At 40.4% G+C, this 18,843-nt stretch overlaps 1 protein-coding gene across 1 annotated transcript in view; it reads left to right on the plus strand.

Moving 5' to 3' along the window:
• LOC148225586 (uncharacterized) overlaps positions 1 to 18,843 on the plus strand; it is a 123,982-nt gene that overhangs the window by 55,473 nt on the left and 49,666 nt on the right. Inside the window, exon 3 of the mRNA XM_088179640.1 lies at positions 3,053 to 3,157. The gene's annotated coding sequence lies outside the window, so the exon portion shown is untranslated. The remainder of the gene's footprint in view (positions 1 to 3,052; positions 3,158 to 18,843) is intronic.

Genomic DNA, 18,843 nt, shown 5'->3' on the forward strand with positions numbered 1-18,843 from the left:
ACAGAAATAGTCTGTGTTTCCTCTGTGTCTCCCTTCTTCCCATTCAGTGCTACTTTGCTCCCTTTCTAAGCCCCTAGGTTGGTCAAACAATATCTGCTGCATTCCCTATGGGTGGGGGGCTCATCATGTCACTTAAGATGCCATGAACCACATGGACCTCAAAATGAGAGCCAAACATATTTGCACTGCCCACTCTCTGACTATGGTTTAATACTGTGGGTAAGTAAGGGCATCCATCTGTTCCCCTGAAGCAGAAAGGGCAGCCAGAAATAATTTGGAGTTGAGTTTTGCAGACTACATGCAAATGTAACAGCACCTCTGCATGACATGGTGCTCTACACAGTTTTGTCTACACTCACCAGCACTAAGACAGGCTTAGCTACCAAAATCTCATTCTCAGCAATTTTCCTTGCTAATCAGGAGGCTCACAGACCCATGGGAGCAGTATCCTGGCAGTGATTTCATGCTGCATTTTGCACACGGTGTTTTGTCATCTGCTTCTGGGGGAAAGCTGTGGGACACAGTTTGAACATTGCTTTGCTCATATCCAGAATATACATCACTTTAAAACTAGTAATTATTTCTGATATATTCTGACATATCTGGGGAAACTTTCAAAGCACATGGAAAGAAACATAATAAGTAAGAGATGGTCCATCCAAAGGAGCCAAGACATCATGGAACAAAGATGGTTTCAACCTGCCTTCAAACCAAAGGGTTTCAAGTCAGGGCAAGTTTGTGCTGTTATTTCTTGCTTTCCACAGCATCAGGAGAGCAATGGACAAGGACCTTGAAAAGCAGGAAGATCAGTCTGGGGAGTGGTCATATAGGGCACCAAGGCCAGCAAGTCATTTTGCAAGTAACTCTTCTAGAGCCCCAGCTATTCCCAAGGTGCCCTAAAGGAGCCTGGACTAGAGAGGAAATAAGAGTCAATAAATGCAGCTTTATTGTAGCCAATTAATGATGTCTACCTGTGTCTAACAAATCTCCAATGCACAGAGAAATAAAGTTTCGAAGCGTCTTTCGTTTTTTTTCTTCTAAGGAAGTTGTTAATTAAAGATAGTGCAAATGAGCAATAAGTTCCTTCTTCGGATTTTTAAGTTCCAGAAATGCCTCAAATCAACCTGCACACAATAAAGAAAACAATAAAAGAAAACAATGCATTGCCTTGTGCAAAAATCTCCACATCCCACTTTTCTTCAAAGCCAGGCACAGTGGTAAATTAGGCACAAAGGACTTTGTATTTCTGTGTGGTGTGGGTACCAGCTCTTAAAACAGCTTGAAGCACTTGCAAGGCAGGCTGTTCCCAGCAGAGAGGAGCAGGAGCAGCAGGTCTCAGCTGTGCTGCATGCAGGATGCTCAGTGCTCTGGGGCAGAGCAGATGGAAACAGTCCCAGCCTCTTTTTCATTTGCTTGCCTTTATTTCTGGCTGTGTAGATAAACACTGGCTTACTGTGTTCACAGGGAAGTGTAAACACTCCCAAGCAGCCAGGGGAGCCCTGCTGCAGGGCAGAGTGAAGGAGGCAGGGATGGGGAAGGTCTCAGGATGTGTGCTGTGCCAAGGCACGTTTAACACCTTGTCCATCAGCTCCCAGGAGGGAATGCCACCCTGTTAATGGCACTGCTGGGCTGTACTTCACTTGGGTCCTTTGACCATGTTTGCCAATATCCTGATCAATGGTTCAAAGCACAGGGAGGCTGCTCTGCTGGCAGACAGCTCCGTGGCCAGGCAGAGGGTTCCATTTCCATCCAAATCTGGGGTCTGAAATTTTTTCATCCCTAATGTACTGGTATGGCTGAATTGAACCCCCTTTTTTTTTTCCCTCCAGGCAACACTCATTTCCATTCCAAAGCAGAAGTCAATGGGGCTAAAGGAGAATTCAGCTGATTTTGATTGTCTTGTTTCCAAGAAAAATGGAAACAATCTATTTGGATTTTGACATAGCTTTTATTTCACTACATTAGAATTTTTATAAGAAAAGGAAGGACTGCATGCCTATGAGAATATTTTTTTTCCACCTGCATCATCCCATGTAATAAAAGGCATTAATTCTCCCTACAAGTCATGCTTGTCCATAAAATGAAGTCATTTTCAAAACAAAACCAAAAAAAGCCATTTCATTACTGGTATGTTTTGTGCTGCTTAGATCAAACTGCTGAATTTTGTATTTTTTATTTGAGACATTTTTATTTTTTTGTATTCTTGTATGACAAAATATTATCACATTATTTCCTTTCATTTTCCAGCAGAAAAGTATTTTTGAGTCAGCTCTTTTTAAAAACTCATCAATTATTATAATTGTCCCAGTGCATCCTAAGGACTTTTAATTAGTGGTAAACTGGAGAGAGGCTGAGCAGTATAATTTAGTAGTTATCCAGATTTCTAGAGTCCTTTGCTGAATGTTCTAAAGTATCTGTATCTAGAAAATTGAAAAAATAAAACCAACCGACCATAAAGTAAAGGAGAAAGCAAGTCTGTAATTGTCAGGGGACAGATGCAGTAATTCCTTGTAGAACAGCTCAGATACCAAAGTATCTTAGGGGCAGTAGATCCAAGAGCTCCAAGTCTAGCCAATTATCTGGAGTAGGAAAAGAAATAATTTTAAAAGCTGGTTTCTATATCATGAATGTTTTGGCCAGGTTTTCAGTTACTGCTTCCACAGCTTACCCAGATCATCCCATTCCAGTGACTGGAAGGTGGCAACTGGCAGAGGTGCCTTGTATTCCTTGATTCCAGAACAGCCTTGCCATGTATTTCATGGTGTTCCCATGTTGTGCTCCTCTTTCTGTCGCTGCCAGTGATGCTAAAACAAAATGATCTCTATTTTTTACTTGTGAGAACTGATTCAGAGCTAAAGCAATACAAGAAAAAATAAATTCTATGTCTAGAAAGAACTCATTATTGCAACAATAGGGTATTAATAATTTGTTTCCGCTGGAAAAAGCAGAAAGGAAATGTCAATAACATTTACCACTATGAATACTCCCAGAATTGCTGCACATTTAATTACAGTTTTGGATTTAAAAGTGTCTTTTTTTCTCTCTCTCTAAGCAAACACAGTTTATTCAACCAGGAACAGAGTTCCTCTCTCGTCAGAAAAAACCACAAGATATCTCATATCTGCCCTCCTGGGAAGCAATTTCAAATATTTGTGAGGTAAGAAATGATTCCAGGCTGATGTTTTAACTGCATTTTGAACGGCTAGACTTTGCTTCTTGCCTGACTGTTTCAGCTTTTCCTTTGTTACTCCCAAGCCCTGCTTCCATGACATCTAGTCCAGCCTGGCCACTTGCCACTTCTGCTTCCAGCCTCTGCAGCCTGGTAAAAGGACACCCCTGCTCCCAGGAGCAACCACAGTGGTGGCAAGGCATCTTGGCCATGGGCATTGCTCCCATCGTGGACTGAAAGCTTTCTGAGCCCTGGGTTGAAGTGATTTCACAGGCAGGAGCAGCTCAGCAGCCTGTAATTGCAGTAAGGATGAAAGATGCCAGGCAGCACAACCACAAATGTGCAGCTGAGGTAAATGACAACACTGGCACAGAATTCACCACTGGGACCCCTCAAATGGCAGCTGCAGAGTCACCCTGCACCACTTTCTTGGAGTTCCTTTGTCATTTAGCTTCTCCACAGTCTCTCTGACTTCAGACACATATCCCCATGAAACAGTGGAATTCCTCTGAAACAGGGTGATGCTTGCAGTACTGGCTGGGTTGGTGTGAACTGACAGGACCAAGAAGAAAAGGACCTGCAGTGCAGCTGGCACTCCAGAAAGCCCCCAAAACACCACATCTCACTGAATATGGCTGTCTATATATACACTTTGTGCTTAAACCCTGGAGGGGAAGCTGGGAGAAAACCCAAGGTACCACTGCAGAGTTGCACTTTGTACCTAAATATGGACCTATACAGGGTGAGGTAGCAATTTGCTAATTGAATGGTGCTAACAGCGACTTCTAAATCACACCAGAAATATCTTATACTATGTCTGTAGCCATAGGCTGAGAATGATTCAGTTATTAGTGAAGATAATTAGGCCAACACTAGATTGTCATTGCTTCTCTTGAAGCTACAGTGGTTACATTTTACAGCCCACAGTATCCAGATTTCTATCTAGTTCTGCATAATTTGCTCAGGATTTTAAGTCATTAAGTGAACCATTTTTTTCTCTTAGTTTCATTAAACAGAGTGACACAAACTGTGTGCAAAAAACTGTTTTATTTGCCAACCATTAATTTTTTCAAGCATTAAAACAGCACCTGATCAGCTTCTCTTGCAACACACAGCTTGCCTTGTTAATGTTTCAACAGAAAATTTTGTTATAGGGAAAAATACACATGGATATAGTCCTTTCTGACTACAACAGACCATAAGAGGGATGTAGACAATATCTATAAATCATTAAATGCCTGCAGAAAGTGAACAGAAACCAGTTTGTCCAGGTGGTTTTGTTTAGCAAAAACTAGATTATATCAAATAACACACAGAAAGTAACTACTATTCACACAGCACATGGAGAGATTCCAGTCTGTAGACTACTGCTGCTGAGATTATGTTTGCACTGAATACAAGCTTCATCTGCTTTTTTATTCTTCTGCCCAAATGAAGGAAAAATTCCTGCCCTCATAGGATATTTCACATTTTTTCTTGAGTGAAATGCTCTCTGCTCTTTCTTTTTTTACTGGACTGTACTCCCTGGAATACAAGTTTTACAAAATTGCTGGGAAGCAAGTAACACCTCTGGTAAACTTGCCTAATTATCAGAAAATAGAACCTGCTGTCTCAGGTATTTTCATCTAGTATCTTTACCTCCAAAAGACCCATGTCCATTCAAAATATTTTTAGAGCTTTAATATTTGCATTTTGACAGGAAAATTAGTCCACCTGTGGGGTTGTGCAGCACATGGGGGGGCTCAGACTTTATCACTTTTAGCTGCATGTTGCTTTTGCATGGAACAGAGAGGCACTTCAATTTAATCAGTTTCCTGTTTGAATGACATAAAAGCATGAAATGGGGAGAAATTTCAAGCAGTGTTTTGAATGCACCTCAGTACATTTTACAGCAAGTAGAACCAGGCAATCTCCTTGCCCCTGTAACATTATGATTTAGCCTGATTAGACTGCCTAGCTCCTTCCTCATTGCAACCAACAAAAGCAATATGGAGCCATCCATAATATGTGTGCCTTGCAAAAGGAAACAGCTGTGCCCTGATGTGAAGGAACCTGACTTGGATTGTCCACTCGTTGTTGGTTTTGTCATAGCTCAGCTTACACAGTCTGCAAGCACAGGGGGTAAGGGACAGGCTTTGAGCCTTAGGAATACACACTCAGAACACACACTGGAATGTTTTGGGATGCCTTGGAGAACAAGGTGTTCTGGGGTACAGCAGGTGGATTTGCCAAACTGTCTCTGACAACCTTCTAGCAGTTGGCAGAGCTGATAAACAAGAATGGTCTTGAGCTTAATGTTTGCTCTTATCATTGTTTTGTAGACACAGTATGTCTGCCATACATCATGGGCTGGGAATATTTAGGGTACTTTGAGAAAGTTACATACTGTTTATGGGAGCTTTACAGCACCTAAAGGGGCTGAAAAAGAACTGAAGAGGGACTTTTAACAAGGGCATTTAATAATAGAACAAGGGGTAATGGCTTTGAACTGAAAGAGGGTAGGTTTGGATTAGAAGTTAGGAAGAAATTTTTTTTACTTTGAGGGTGGTGAGGAATTGAAATAGGTTTATCAGAGTTCCGTTTCTGGAAGTATTCAAGGCCAGGTTGGATGGAGCTAGCAGAAGGTGTTCCTGACCATGGCAGGAAGGTTGGGACTCAATGATCTTTAATCTCTTCCAACCCAAACCATTCTATGATTCTAAGTTTATAGTTCTAATGTCACCCCATCTGTTTGTGTGTATCTGGGTGGACAGATGAACATCCCGGGGCTTATCCAAGAAGAATTTTAGAAGACTTTTTCCTTCTGTGATCCCTCTCTCACTTGAGCTGACAGGATTTTCTGAGGGCCAAGTAGACACGCTATGTGGCTGACACAATTCTTAGAATTTGGCCAATGCAGAAGTGTTATCCTACCCCTAGCTGAGTGCAGAGAGGGAGTGGGTAAATCCTCACTGCAGGAGAAGGTGGCCTGCCAGGCTCCATCAGCCCTAGGACATCTATCTCTCTGCAACCTGTAGGTAGATGAGAACACCTGCTGATTCCCTAAATGCAGAAAATGCTGCTGAGACACCTTATGCAATGGAAGTGCCTGTTGAAAGGGGGCTCACTTTTAATAGAAAGAGTCATAGGGAGCCACTGACTCTGCAAAAGCCAGGTTAAAAATATCCATGTGCCAACGTCAGCTTCCTTTTATTTTTTTCTTAGAATAGCAGCAATGACCTTGGCACAAAGCACAGCCTGGAGGCAAATGACCAGCTGGGATTAATGGCCCTTGACTTAATTTCTGCCCATCAGCACCTCCCAGCCAGTCATTAATCCTGCTGAAATGCTCTGTGCATTGATTATTATTGATTCATTCATTGATTGCGTCCAGGGTCTGAAGTTAGAAGTTGAAGTACTGAAGGCACCCTGGAGACTCTTCTAATAAGATGAGTTTGCTTAATTCATAGACTATTTGAGGTGCTTTAAAAAGAAGCATCATAAAAAGAGATAGAAAAGGCAAAGAGCACTTATAGGACAATGAAACCCAGATTTCTTAGGCTATTAGAGTTGATGGCATGTACCAAATTACTTCAAATAGACTTGGTACATAAAGCAGGAGCATAGAGGGGTTTGATGTGTGTTACATGTGTCACTTCCCAAGATTCCAGGCAAGAAAGCCCATCAGATAACCTGGGTGTAGGGCAGGGAAGGCATTTGTGGGGTCAATGTCCCATCTCTCTTACTGAAGACATCACTGTTTTGTTTGCCTTCAGAAACACAGACATCCTCATTTTCTGCACATTGCCTGGACACATTTAGATCTTCTTCCCTTGCACTTGTTGCTGTCTGTCCACATCTGCTCTTCAGGGAGTTTGATTTGAATAATTAATATCATACTCTTCAGGAAACCAGACTGATTGCTTTTAATACCTCCTTTATGAACAGGATTTGCAAATCGTAAAAGAGAGGAAAAACAGTTTAAAAGACAATATGGTTTAATAACCTGACACCTCCACATTTTTTCTTCAAGTTGCTCTTCTGGGATTCAGTGTAAAGGATAAATTTAAGGTAGCAGTATCATCTTTGGATGAGTTATTTCACATATTTTGATGTTCAAGTAATATCAAATGATATGAATGTACATTAAAACCTCTGGTGGCAAGTATTCCCAAATGTACATTGCTGAGTGCTTCCAAAGTACTGATGGCTGCCTAGCACTCCATGGTGATACAAAACTATTGGACAAGTTGTCCTGCTTCTTAAGGATGTGGGTAGATTTTTCATAACAGAAAAGAAATAGAGTAATGTTTCTAAGGAATTGCTTCTTTGTTCCTGACTTGCAAAGCATTTAAAATAACTCAGTTACAATGATAAAAGCCCTCGAACTCCTTGATCAACAGGAGGAAGAAGTTTTGAGTTCATAAATGCCAGAGGGTTCTAGTGCCTGCTTATGTCTGCCCACTCATTGCTGACACTGTGACCCTGTTTAAATCTTCTAACAGTTTTCTGTTTCACACACTTTACCATTAAAATATGAGTACTGTTCTCTTCTTCCAAAGGAGACATACATATTTTAAATGGTGTAGTGCATTGAGTTCTTTAGATAGGAAAGTCTCCCAACCTGCTATTGTGAATGAGCAATAAAGGGTTCTCTTGGTGAGATTAACTGTCTCCAAAATATCAAACTGTGAGTTGTTTATTCAGAAACTATCAAATCCCCATAATCAGCTCCTTACAAAAATACTGGCATGTGTGGGAGAACAAAAAACAGACTTGAGAAAGTTGTACTCTCTGTGAGTCTGAGGTCAGTTCTCGAGAATATTTTCTTGTGAAACGATGGCTCTACAGTAAAAACTGTGATGCCTAAGAGGTATTGTATGTCCCCATATGGATGCATACATCAGAGCTCATTATGGTCCTCCTCAGTCAATTGGAAGAAATAGGTATTTTCAGGATGTGATTTTAGTGAATCTGTGAGATCCACTCTCTGTTTTCTTTAAACACTAATGGGAGCTTGGGCTGCCTACGTCCCTTGTGTTTTTCTAAACATCCACACTAAGGTAGAAGAATCTCATATCTAATGTATGCCAAGGGTCACTACAGTCCAGTGATGACATCTACTGTCTAGTGAGTAGGAGATGAATCAACACAGCAGGGTTGCAGAGGAGAGACTGGGTCCAGATTGTTTTTTAGAGTGGAACACTCAATTCAGTTTCTCATCTCTCCATTTTTTTTTGTAGAACAGGGAGTGTAAACTAGACTGCTGTTTTTTCAGTCTCGTGGATAAAATTTCATGTTGGATAAAGGAAGATGAACTCCACACTCTCCTATATTTTAGGAAAAAGGTGCAGAGTGACTGTGTAAGATTCTTGGCAGTGTTGGTCTCTGAGAGTCCCTCCTTGAAGCCCCAAGATAAACACCTTGATTTGGAGAGTTGTGACACTGTCTTGGTGTGAGACAAGTTAGGAGGAATGATCATATCCTCCTGGAGAACTGAAGCAGCTTTACAAGATGGATCTTGTGGATCTCACTCTAAGATGTTTTGTTTTTCCTGATCTACAGTGACAGTCTAGCAGTCTAACGGAGTCATGTGAATTCCATGAGGTGGAAGATATCTAAAAGTGCAGCTATGCAAAATATGCAGCTTTTGTGGTTTTAGCCTTGCTTATTTATCTCTCAATGCAGCAACAAATCCTTGCTATTTCCTTGCTGTGAACATGTTGTTTCAGTGTGTTTGGTAAGCCTCTTTTCCAATGTAGCATGGGATTGAATTCATCTAGAGAAATACCAAAAAATGCAGGAGCTGGAAGTAATGCTGTAGTCTTCTTAATATAAGGAGATATGTGCTCAAATATTGATGAATGCAAACCATGTTTTGTGACCACTTAGTATGTTCCCTTTGATTGAATCTACTGAACTTAATCTGGTTGGTTTTGTTGCTTCTGGGATCCTGCCACAGTTAATAATGATGTAATTTGGCAACGTTCTGGAATCTCCATGGTCTACTCTCTCTGCTCAGATATTCAGATAATTTGTTTTTCTCAGCTTTGCTTTCTTCTCATTTTTATTTTCCAGAACTGCTGAAAGGGCTTTAGAATTTTCACAGTCCTGTTCAAAGATAAGTGACAAAGGCAAGTATTACTGATAGTGCCACCCTGAGCAGAGAGCTGCCACATCATATCCTCATTCTCAGTGTCTCTAGATCCACAAAGCTGTGAGATTCCCAGAGTAAAAAAAAATGTAATATTTTGGAAGACAGAATACCTTAACAGGTAAATCTTAATGATATTGCCTCTAATTAGCACCCCCAGAAGATGACAAATCCTTTAGTCACAGCAGAGTGTCACCTGAAAATGTGCATGTTCTTGTTTTGCCTTTGAAACCATCAAAGAAAAATCATATGTATTGGTTTGACTCTATTGCCATAATTTTTCATGAGAAATGGGGGGAAGAAATGAGTGGTAAAAGGCAGGAATGGATATAAAAAAATGCAAAATGGCTTTGGCAAAATGAGATCTACTTTGAATGGAGCATTGCACTCCATTCTGCAGCCAATTTCCTATCTCTAACAGGTACTATCTCACTCTCTTCCACTCATACCAAAATTTCTTCATGAACATTATTAAAAAGCTTAATTGTGAATTGCAATGAAAAGCAACATGTTCACATGTTTATTCAGATCCCTTATCTCCATCTGGAAATGTTAATTGGAATTCCAACATTAATTGGAACTTCAACATTAATTGGAATTTGCTGGAATATTTCCAGGCTGAGTTAGTTCTCTTTGTCAGAGAGAACATGTTTCCTTTTGAGGGCCTAGGATGGGAAATTGGTTCACTCTTATGCCAAAACATATGGAAAGGCAAACAAAACAAGAAGAAACAGGGAAAGAGATGCTCAAGGGGAACACAGAATAAGTTAATTTTCTTTCCTGCCCTCTGCTCCAGATTTCCAAAATGCTGAGTTCATATCTCCTGTGTGCTTACATGGGCACTTACTCAGTTCTGAGAAGGTATCCCCGTCTGAGTCTTTACCCTGACCACAATCCAAGCTTTGTTTTGGCACTGTAGAGTGAAACAACTGACTGTAGTGGATTATGCATTCCAGTTTTTACCAGGGCCAAACCATGACATAGTAAAGCCCTCAACAGTAAGGACTATTGTTAAACTACAGAACATAAGTGTGAGGGCCTCAGAGAGGACAAACAGAGTCCTTGTTCCAAGACAAAGGAGGAATAGGTTCATCCTAATTAGAAGTTACCCTTAGGTCAATTTAGAGCCCCCCAGAGCACTGCACCCACAAATATGTCATTATTTATCTTGAGCACTCTCGATGGTTACATGCCTAGTGAAAAATTATACACACAAAGGTTGATTGCCAACTCATTCTAAATATGTCAGGGTTCCCATTTGTCATGATCCAATGTTCAGGGACCACACAGACTCTGCAGCAATCCCAGAGAAGGAGTTTGCCTTCTTTTGCTCAAAGCTCAGATTTGTCCATGAGTGCTTTTGTTCCTATTGCTGTTCCAAACTACTCCTCTGGTGAATGAAAAGGGACAGGTATCTTCAGAGGTCAGCTGAGATCTTCAGGCTGCTGAATTGCCTTGAGAAAATGCTGCTTTCTTTCTCTTGCCTAGACCAGGAACAGGGTAGGTCCATGACTGATTAAAAGCAGCCAGAAATTTCAGATGATGTATCCTAATGATGATGTCCTGTGTATCCTAAAGTGGCACCAGGCCATTCCATTTCTATTCTATTCCTATTCTTTCTATGTCTAAATACAGCTGGTGGTAGAGGAAAAGCACATTAGATCACTTTACATTCTAAATATTTAAATTCTACCACTCACTGGATTGATATATTTTCATTGTATGGAGGAATTCAATAATATAATTACATGATCTAAAAATACTGGGATCTGATAAATTTTAAGTGTATTTGTGAAGTTTCTTTACTGACAGTGACTCTTGATTGCATATTAAGAGTTTAATAGGGTTTTACTTACATCCTCTTTAAACATTAAAAATGAGAATTTGTCACTGTTACAATTTCACTTTTTATTTACATTTTACTCATTGCAGTTATCTAAAAAGTTATTTGCAATACCTTAAAAAAGTACATCTAGCCCCTTTCCCAGTTTAATCATCAGAATTCCCCAACTCCATCTGTTAAACCTGAGGGGCTGCACAGGTGGCACACCAGCTGAGCATTCCACAGCATCCTCCTCCCTGCACTGAGCTCTTACCCACTGGGACTGCAATAAAAGCCACATTATCATATTGTCTATACATCACCACTGCGAATATCTGGATGGTAAAGTTAACCATGTGGTTCTGCTTCTTTTTGAATCTCAGTTTCATTTTTTGGTTCTCCTTATTTTAGTTAGCACAAGTCTTCATGTTTCTAATTCTCCATATGTGAACAGTTGCTTTTCTGTGAAATAGATCTCTTTAGTGTAAATATTTGAAGTAAGAATGTTTCCCTCCATATTTTTACATCAGGTTTTAAATGTAAAAAACAAATTACAGATCTCTTTATATTCATACTTTCCTAGTATTTTTTTTCCTAATTGCAGCAGAATACTAGCTTAGAGTACCTATTCTTTTTGCCAAGTGATAAGCAAGAAGCAGAAAACCTAACCGCATTTTGTTAATTGCTTTTCTGTATCTTTTAATTTTGAAAATATGGGGTTTTTTCCTCCCTCTGTTTCCATTTTTTCCTCTTTTTTGTTTTTCTGCCTATTTTATTCCTTCAATATCTTTGCTTCTTATTTCTTTTCAATTACTATTGTTTTTTGTTTTGTTTTATTTTCTTTTCTTTTTATTGTCTCTATTTTTTTCTCTTTTTACTGGAAATGTATCAAAGAATATTTTGTCATAGCTTAGAAATCTTTCATTTTCTTCCAGAATACACATGAGTTAAGGTCAGTGGAACTTACTAAAAAAGAAAACTATGTGAAGTTTTATGGCTATATGTGGCAAAGCTATTTCAGCAATTACAGTCTACTCAAGGCAGACTTGCACGTTTCAGATAGCTTATTCCAAAGTTTAATTTGATTTTATGATTTCTTCCTGGCATACTTAACATTGTCTGAAGCTAGACGGGGTTTAGTGGTTTTGTTTTTTGGGTTGTTTTTTTTGTTTCTTGGGAAAATTCGATTACCAGAAGTTGCCAATATTTCAAAATTCCTTGAAGAGTGACAGGATTAGGAAAGCATTAATTCTCTCGGTTTGGAGTGAGCTTTTATTGCTGCTTATGTGCTATACACAAGTTTTAGCTTTTTCTAGCGCTTTGCTTAGAATAGATAAGTTCAGGCTCCTAATAAATATTGCTGCCTCCTAAAACCTCTGGGTATTTTCTCATTCTCACTTGTATTTTACATGGCTCTGCCTTAGATTACCTCTGAAATCCCTACACAACTGCTTTGTCTGATCCAGCTGCAGCTCAGCTGAGTTTTCCTGTGGGCTGACACAGAATCAGATTGCTGTTCATGAACAGATGTGTCAGGCTGTTCAAAGACAGCATCTCTGGCGATGTAAATTCCTCTTTAGGCACTGACTGTAGTGCTCGTTACCATAGTACCTGCACCTCCAAAACATTTATAAAGTAGACACTGCTCCAAGAGAGAGAAATATCACTGCTTCAGCTTTCATGGTGCAGGAAATGGAGTTATGCTAAGCTGAGAACAGTGGGAGCCTGAAAATAGTAGCCTGAGGTTTTTCCCAGATTAAAGACTGAGAGAAATCACCAGTGCAGCTCTGTTAAGTCCCTGCTCTGGAATTTGTCCTGGAGGAAGCTTCCACTGTTTACTGGTTAAGGACAGAGCCTAAAGAGACAACCTAAATATACTAGCATCAAACTGGTACCATGAAAAGAGCAGGAATCAACTGGGAGAGTTTTCTTGTTACAGCAAATGAAGCCAAACTTCCCCTCTGAATTTAATGCCCAGAGCAGCCCAGCCTCTCTGCTCTCTCCCCCACCCCAGGAGAGCTTCCTTCCCCTGTGTTACACTTTCTGCCTCTTTTGTGATGGTTCTTCCCTCCTCCCCATGTGCTCAGCAAAGCCAGCAGGCACTGAGGGCAGCTCTCCTGGGGTACCTCTGGCACCCTCAGCTTGGATTTTGCAGTTCAGAGTGGCTCACCAGTGCTGTGGTTGGCACCTCGATGCTCTCTCAGCCCTAGTGAGCAGTGACCACATTCACTCTCTGATTGAGCACAAAAAAGGTGTCATTTAGACCGCTTGACTTTAACCAGACATGCAGCTGAAAGTGTTTGATGACAGTCTTTAAAATCCTCCTGCATAACCCCTATAGACAAGGTGTGACTTGTGTGAATGCTAATGAAATTTAAATGTCGTGAAGGTATGGTGTCATTTAGAAATTGCTAAATGTTCAGAACAGTCCAGATCCTCAAAGGCATTTGAATACTTAGTTTCTTGAAAACAGCAGCACCCATGAAGCTAAATCCTTTGGGACAGATGTAATCTGTGTTATTGTGGGATGTTGGAATGAATGCAGACCAGAGGACTTGCTGTCAGGCCTAAGAGGAGCCTCATGTTGCTGCATCTCCCGGTTTTACCCAGCATTATCTTTCAGCTCACTATGCCAAGTCTAACTTTCAAGTGAATTTCCAGCCCTCAAATAAAGCAAAAATAAATTTTTTAAAATATTAACAGACAACTTGGAATACAGGATACACCTCTACAAGAAAGGAAAAACCACTTTCCCTTCTCATTAGTATTTCTGCCTTCAGTGAAATAATGTTCACTGACAACAGCTTGTTTTTGCAGTTCTTCCTTTTAAAGTCTTTGCCATCTGGGATGCCTAACTCTTCCTTTTCTAGGAGAAGACATTAACATGTGCTGACATTGACCTTGACCTTCTTTACATTGTAATATTCTTGAAGCATTGCATTCTGCATACTTCACACGCCAAATCTGAACAGTTAGTTTCTTCTCTTGGAAAGTCATATTTTATGACTAGTCATGTCCTTAGGATTCACTATCTAGGAGAATAAAAATAAATTATGTTTATGTCACCAAACTACAATCCTGATTTTTGTAGGTAGTTCTGTGACTCCTTCATTAATTGTATTTTGCAGTTGAGTATAATAGAAAATGAAAAATAGGTATATGACAGCTTTCTTGTTTAAATACATTCTGGGGATGAATGTTCTTGTTGTGCTTCTTCACATCTTTTCCAGGATACAGCATCAAGATGAGCAGCCACTATGGGCAAAATCTGTTTGCTTTTAATTTAACTTTTATTGTGCCAGCCTGAAACACTTGGCATTTTATAAAGTTTAAGACAACAACATCAAGCACATCACTGTTAAGCAAACATAGAAATTAAATAAGTTTATAATTCCATAGGTCATATTCCACCATTAGTGCATTGGTGGAGGAGCCCACAAACTGTTGGGATAATTGCTTTATCTCTCCATTTCTTTGTTTATTTTTCTTGATTTTTCTCTGCCTTAGATAAATCACATCTAGGCTTTGAAGGAAGCAGTTCCTCTCCTCATCAACTGTACAGTGCCCAGGGGGAATTCAGTCCTGTGCTCTTCCTTTCCACTTCCACCTCCAAAGGCAATAAAAATCAGGAATGAGGGTTCATTAATCCATAATGCCACAGCTGGCATTTATCTTACCTTCCTTCAGACATCTCCAATGTAGGTTTGTTCATCTGAGATGGTCAACTTGAGCTGTCTTTATAGTCAGCATGGAAAAGCAAATACTTTTGGGATATTGATTCCTCTGCCTTGTTTTGGCTCTCAGATTTAGGAAAAAAGGAATTGTACCTTCAGCTGTCTGTACAATAGTTGCTGGGAACTACACTGGGAACTACACTGGGAACTACACTGGGAACTACAGAATAACCAGGTTAGACAGAAGTGACTAGTTTTAGGTAAGGGAAATAGTGTCACAGCTTGGTGATATCTTCTGTTTAGGGGCTTTCCTTCCATATGAGTAAGTCAGTTTTTTGCTTGCTTTGCACCCTGGGAGCAGCACAGAGGAAGTTCAGCCAAAACATTTCCCAATTACTCCAAACCCTACAGGAAATCTCACAGAAATCAATTCAACTAGACTTTGCAAATTTGAAGGACACTGTGGTGAAAAGAAGATGAACTTGAGGACGCCAGCATCTGATTTTATGTTTGTTTGCATTTAAACTAAAATAGAAGGAGAAGCAGTCACAACAGAAGGCCTCATGTTAAAGGTGAGATTGATAACCCTCAGTACATGGTGAGGGCATTCTCACCACAATAAATCCTTCAGGAATTGTGATTCTTGCACAACCACAGAAGTCATGAAGGATGGAAGCAAGGTAACTCTCAGTCACTGTGGCTCCAGTTTTTTGGTTTTTGTTGGGGTTTTTTGGGGGGGGGGGGGGTTTGGGGTTTTTTTGGGTTTGTTTGTTTTGGTTCAAATGTGAAAGATTTTAGAGATGTGGAAGATTTCATCAGAGCCTATCCAAGAATGGGTCTTCAGCTGGTGTTAACTGGTATCACAATTTTGAAATCATGAAAATATTATGCAACATATTCCCCTATAGTGCCTCTTTTTACAAGCAAAGAAATTTGCAGGCTAGAGGAAATGGAGATAATGCTGCTGAATAAAAAAATTATTTAAAATACCACCACTTTTCATAGTATCATCTATACATTCCACAAAGACATACAACAGTAAGATGGGGTGTCACATTTGGATTAAAAACCTGTTTTGATAACTCCAGAATGAAATGTCATTGCTTTAAGGGTAATTTTACTATTTTAGGCATGTGACTCAGTTTTGTTTGCAGCTTGAAGAACACAATATTGTACAATGAAATGATCTGCAATGTACAAATAAGGCTCTGTGCTATTTTGGAACTTCTTATTTGAGCAAAGCTACCAAAGTAGAAATCATTTGCTGATGATCAGCACTGTGTGTTCACTGCACCACAGGAGGTGACTTCTTCTAATTTCATTTTAGCCAGAGTACAATTTTCACTTCACTGTTTATTTGTAAACATCAAGATGATACAGACCAGATCTTTTGGATGATAATGTTCCTGAAACAACAGCTATCTGCAATTACAAGATTGAATTAGCTTCAACTTCATCATCATCTAACTCTGCTGAAATGCATGAATATATCTCCCTTAATAACAGCTTGCATCAGTCATTTCCAGGCATTGTATCTTTATTTCTGAGATAAGACAAAAAGTCTTCTTGCTGTTGAGAAGAGCTCACACAGATCCAAGGCTTTCCTGCTCCTCACTTCAGCCCAGTGGGGAGGCAGGGGGTGCACAGGGAGGGGGCACAGCCAGGACAGCTGACCCCAACTGACCCAAAGGACATCCCACACCATATGGGGTCACACTTAGTGCATAAAACTGGGGAAGAAGAGGCCGGGGGGGATGTTCAGAGCGATGGCATTTGTCTCCCCAAATCTCAGTCACACTGATGGAGCCCTGCTGTCTTGGGGATGGCTGAACACCTGCCTGCCCATGGGAAGTACTGAGTGAGATCCTGGACCTGCTTTGCTTCTGTGCACGGATTTTGCTTTACCTCTTAAACTGTCTTTATTTCAACCCATGGCTTTTGCCTTGTTTACCCTTGCAATTCTCTCCCCCAGCCCAGCAGGGCAGGCTGAGCAGGCGTGTGTGTGGGGCTGAGCTGCCAGCTGTGGTTAAACCACAACAAACTGAGCCCACAGAAACAGAGCACAGAACGTGCATCATACTTCCTCCAAGAAGAAATAGCTCCTGCTCCACACTGACAGCTGGCATGCAGTCTACATATACATGAACACTGTCACAACATTTTATCAACATGTGCTCAAAGCATTTATGCCACATGTAGTCCTGGCCTTCATGGCCTTACAGTAAGAAAAGGTGATTTTTCTTAAAATTCAAATGGAGAGAAAAAGTATTTTCACTGATTCATGCTCCCAGCTTCATGTTGATGAGCAGCAGCATGTTTGTGGTGACCAACATCAGCCCAGCAGCCAGGTATAGAAATGCTTCTGCTGAACTGTGAGATCCAGGGTCCATAACACCACCTGTTAAGTCTTTTTTTATGTCTCTCACAATTATTTCAGGGTGTCTAGGTTTCCAATATGTATTTTTGTATTCGTTTGGGTCTGGCAGTGGTCAGTGTCTCCATTCTGTCCCTCCTCTGTGAATCATCAGGTCATTATCTCCAGGTCTGGATGTGTTGTGAAGCTGGAGACAATGTGCTGGGGTCTTGCTGACTGCTGTGTGCCCTAAACATTCTGAGAGCCCTGTCCCTGCTTTATTCTCCTGCTGGTGCCTCCACACCCAGCCATCTTCCATCTCCACCACTCTTACTCTTCCTATCATAATGCTGCACACCCTGACTGACAGAGCTGTGTGACCAACATCAAATTAATCCTGACAAAGAGTCATGCTTTGCTTCTTGATCATCTTTCAGCTCACCTAGTGCACTGCATTTCAATCTAATACAACAGGCAACACAGAACAAAATTTGATTTTTATACATTTTTCTACTTGTTTAAAACCCTTGAGAGCTTCTTTTCATTTGCCAGGTAAGGTTGATATTTATTTACTTCAGCTATTGAGAATTAGATTTGTACCTAGTCTTTGCCAACTGGATATGGTCACTACAATAAATCACTTCTCTGATTACCTGCTCCATTCTAAAATAGATGTTTGAGGTGAAAGAAATCATCCTCTGATGAAAAATATGGGTTTTTTTGCCACTGGCATTAAGAGAACTTAGATTTGCTTACTCCAGTCAGTCAAATCTTTGTTAGTTCAGGTTGCAGAAGAACCTTTTACAGAAACACAGTTGGGACCATTTCCAAATGCCCAGTGAGTCATAAAGACCCACAACACGCTCTGACTGTCCAACAGTTGTCACACACCTTCTGCAGGCCTGAGAAGGTACAGAAAATCAATGGAACTTCAGCCTGTAAGGCTATAAAAAATCTGCATAATAAACTTGAACAATTTGAGATTTAGAATGCTTAAAATGATCTAAAAAATTAGATCTTTCCTGCCCTGTTCCACTGATTGAGCATCAGAGAAGAAAGACAGTCCACTGTCCCTTAACACTGTGGACATCCAAGGCATGGGAGATCTCAGCCAGAACGTGTACTTGCCTTTGGAGTGAAACCAGCTGCTACCCCAGCTCTGAAAACTCAGGAAGATTGAGGGCTGAGTTTTGTGCATCTGCATCAAAAGAAAAATGAAAGTTTATCTGTTTCAGGGGGTTTTTTTTGGCTTTTTTTTGAAAGACAGGAAGTTGAATAACTAAATGATGATTAAAAATTCTGCTTTTGTTTGGAGATGAGAGGAACAAACCACTTTCGTCCTTTTATCTTTCCTCAAAGGCCCAGACGCCTTCTGCTCAAACTATGCACTGTAATGGCTTGCAGTATGTTTACCACTGTCAAAGCACAGAGGTGAGCATCAGGTATGCCATGGTTGGAATAGTCTCACTCCCTGACTTCTTTTGCCATAGCAGTACTTCAAACCCTTGGAAATCAAGAATGATTTGAGTGCTGGATAAAGGATTCTAATATTGCACAATGTATGAGCTATTCCAAAGAGGTGCTTAGGGATAGATGTCCTGTGTGCTGTGTGAACAGTAGGCTATGGTTTGAGATATTACCTTCCAGAAGCACTGCTATTATTTTATGTTTCCTAATCTCATGGGAAGGAAC

This window comes from Sturnus vulgaris, chromosome 1, assembly GCF_052056855.1.
Source record: "Sturnus vulgaris isolate bStuVul1 chromosome 1, bStuVul1.hap1, whole genome shotgun sequence".
NCBI lineage: Eukaryota > Metazoa > Chordata > Aves > Passeriformes > Sturnidae > Sturnus > Sturnus vulgaris.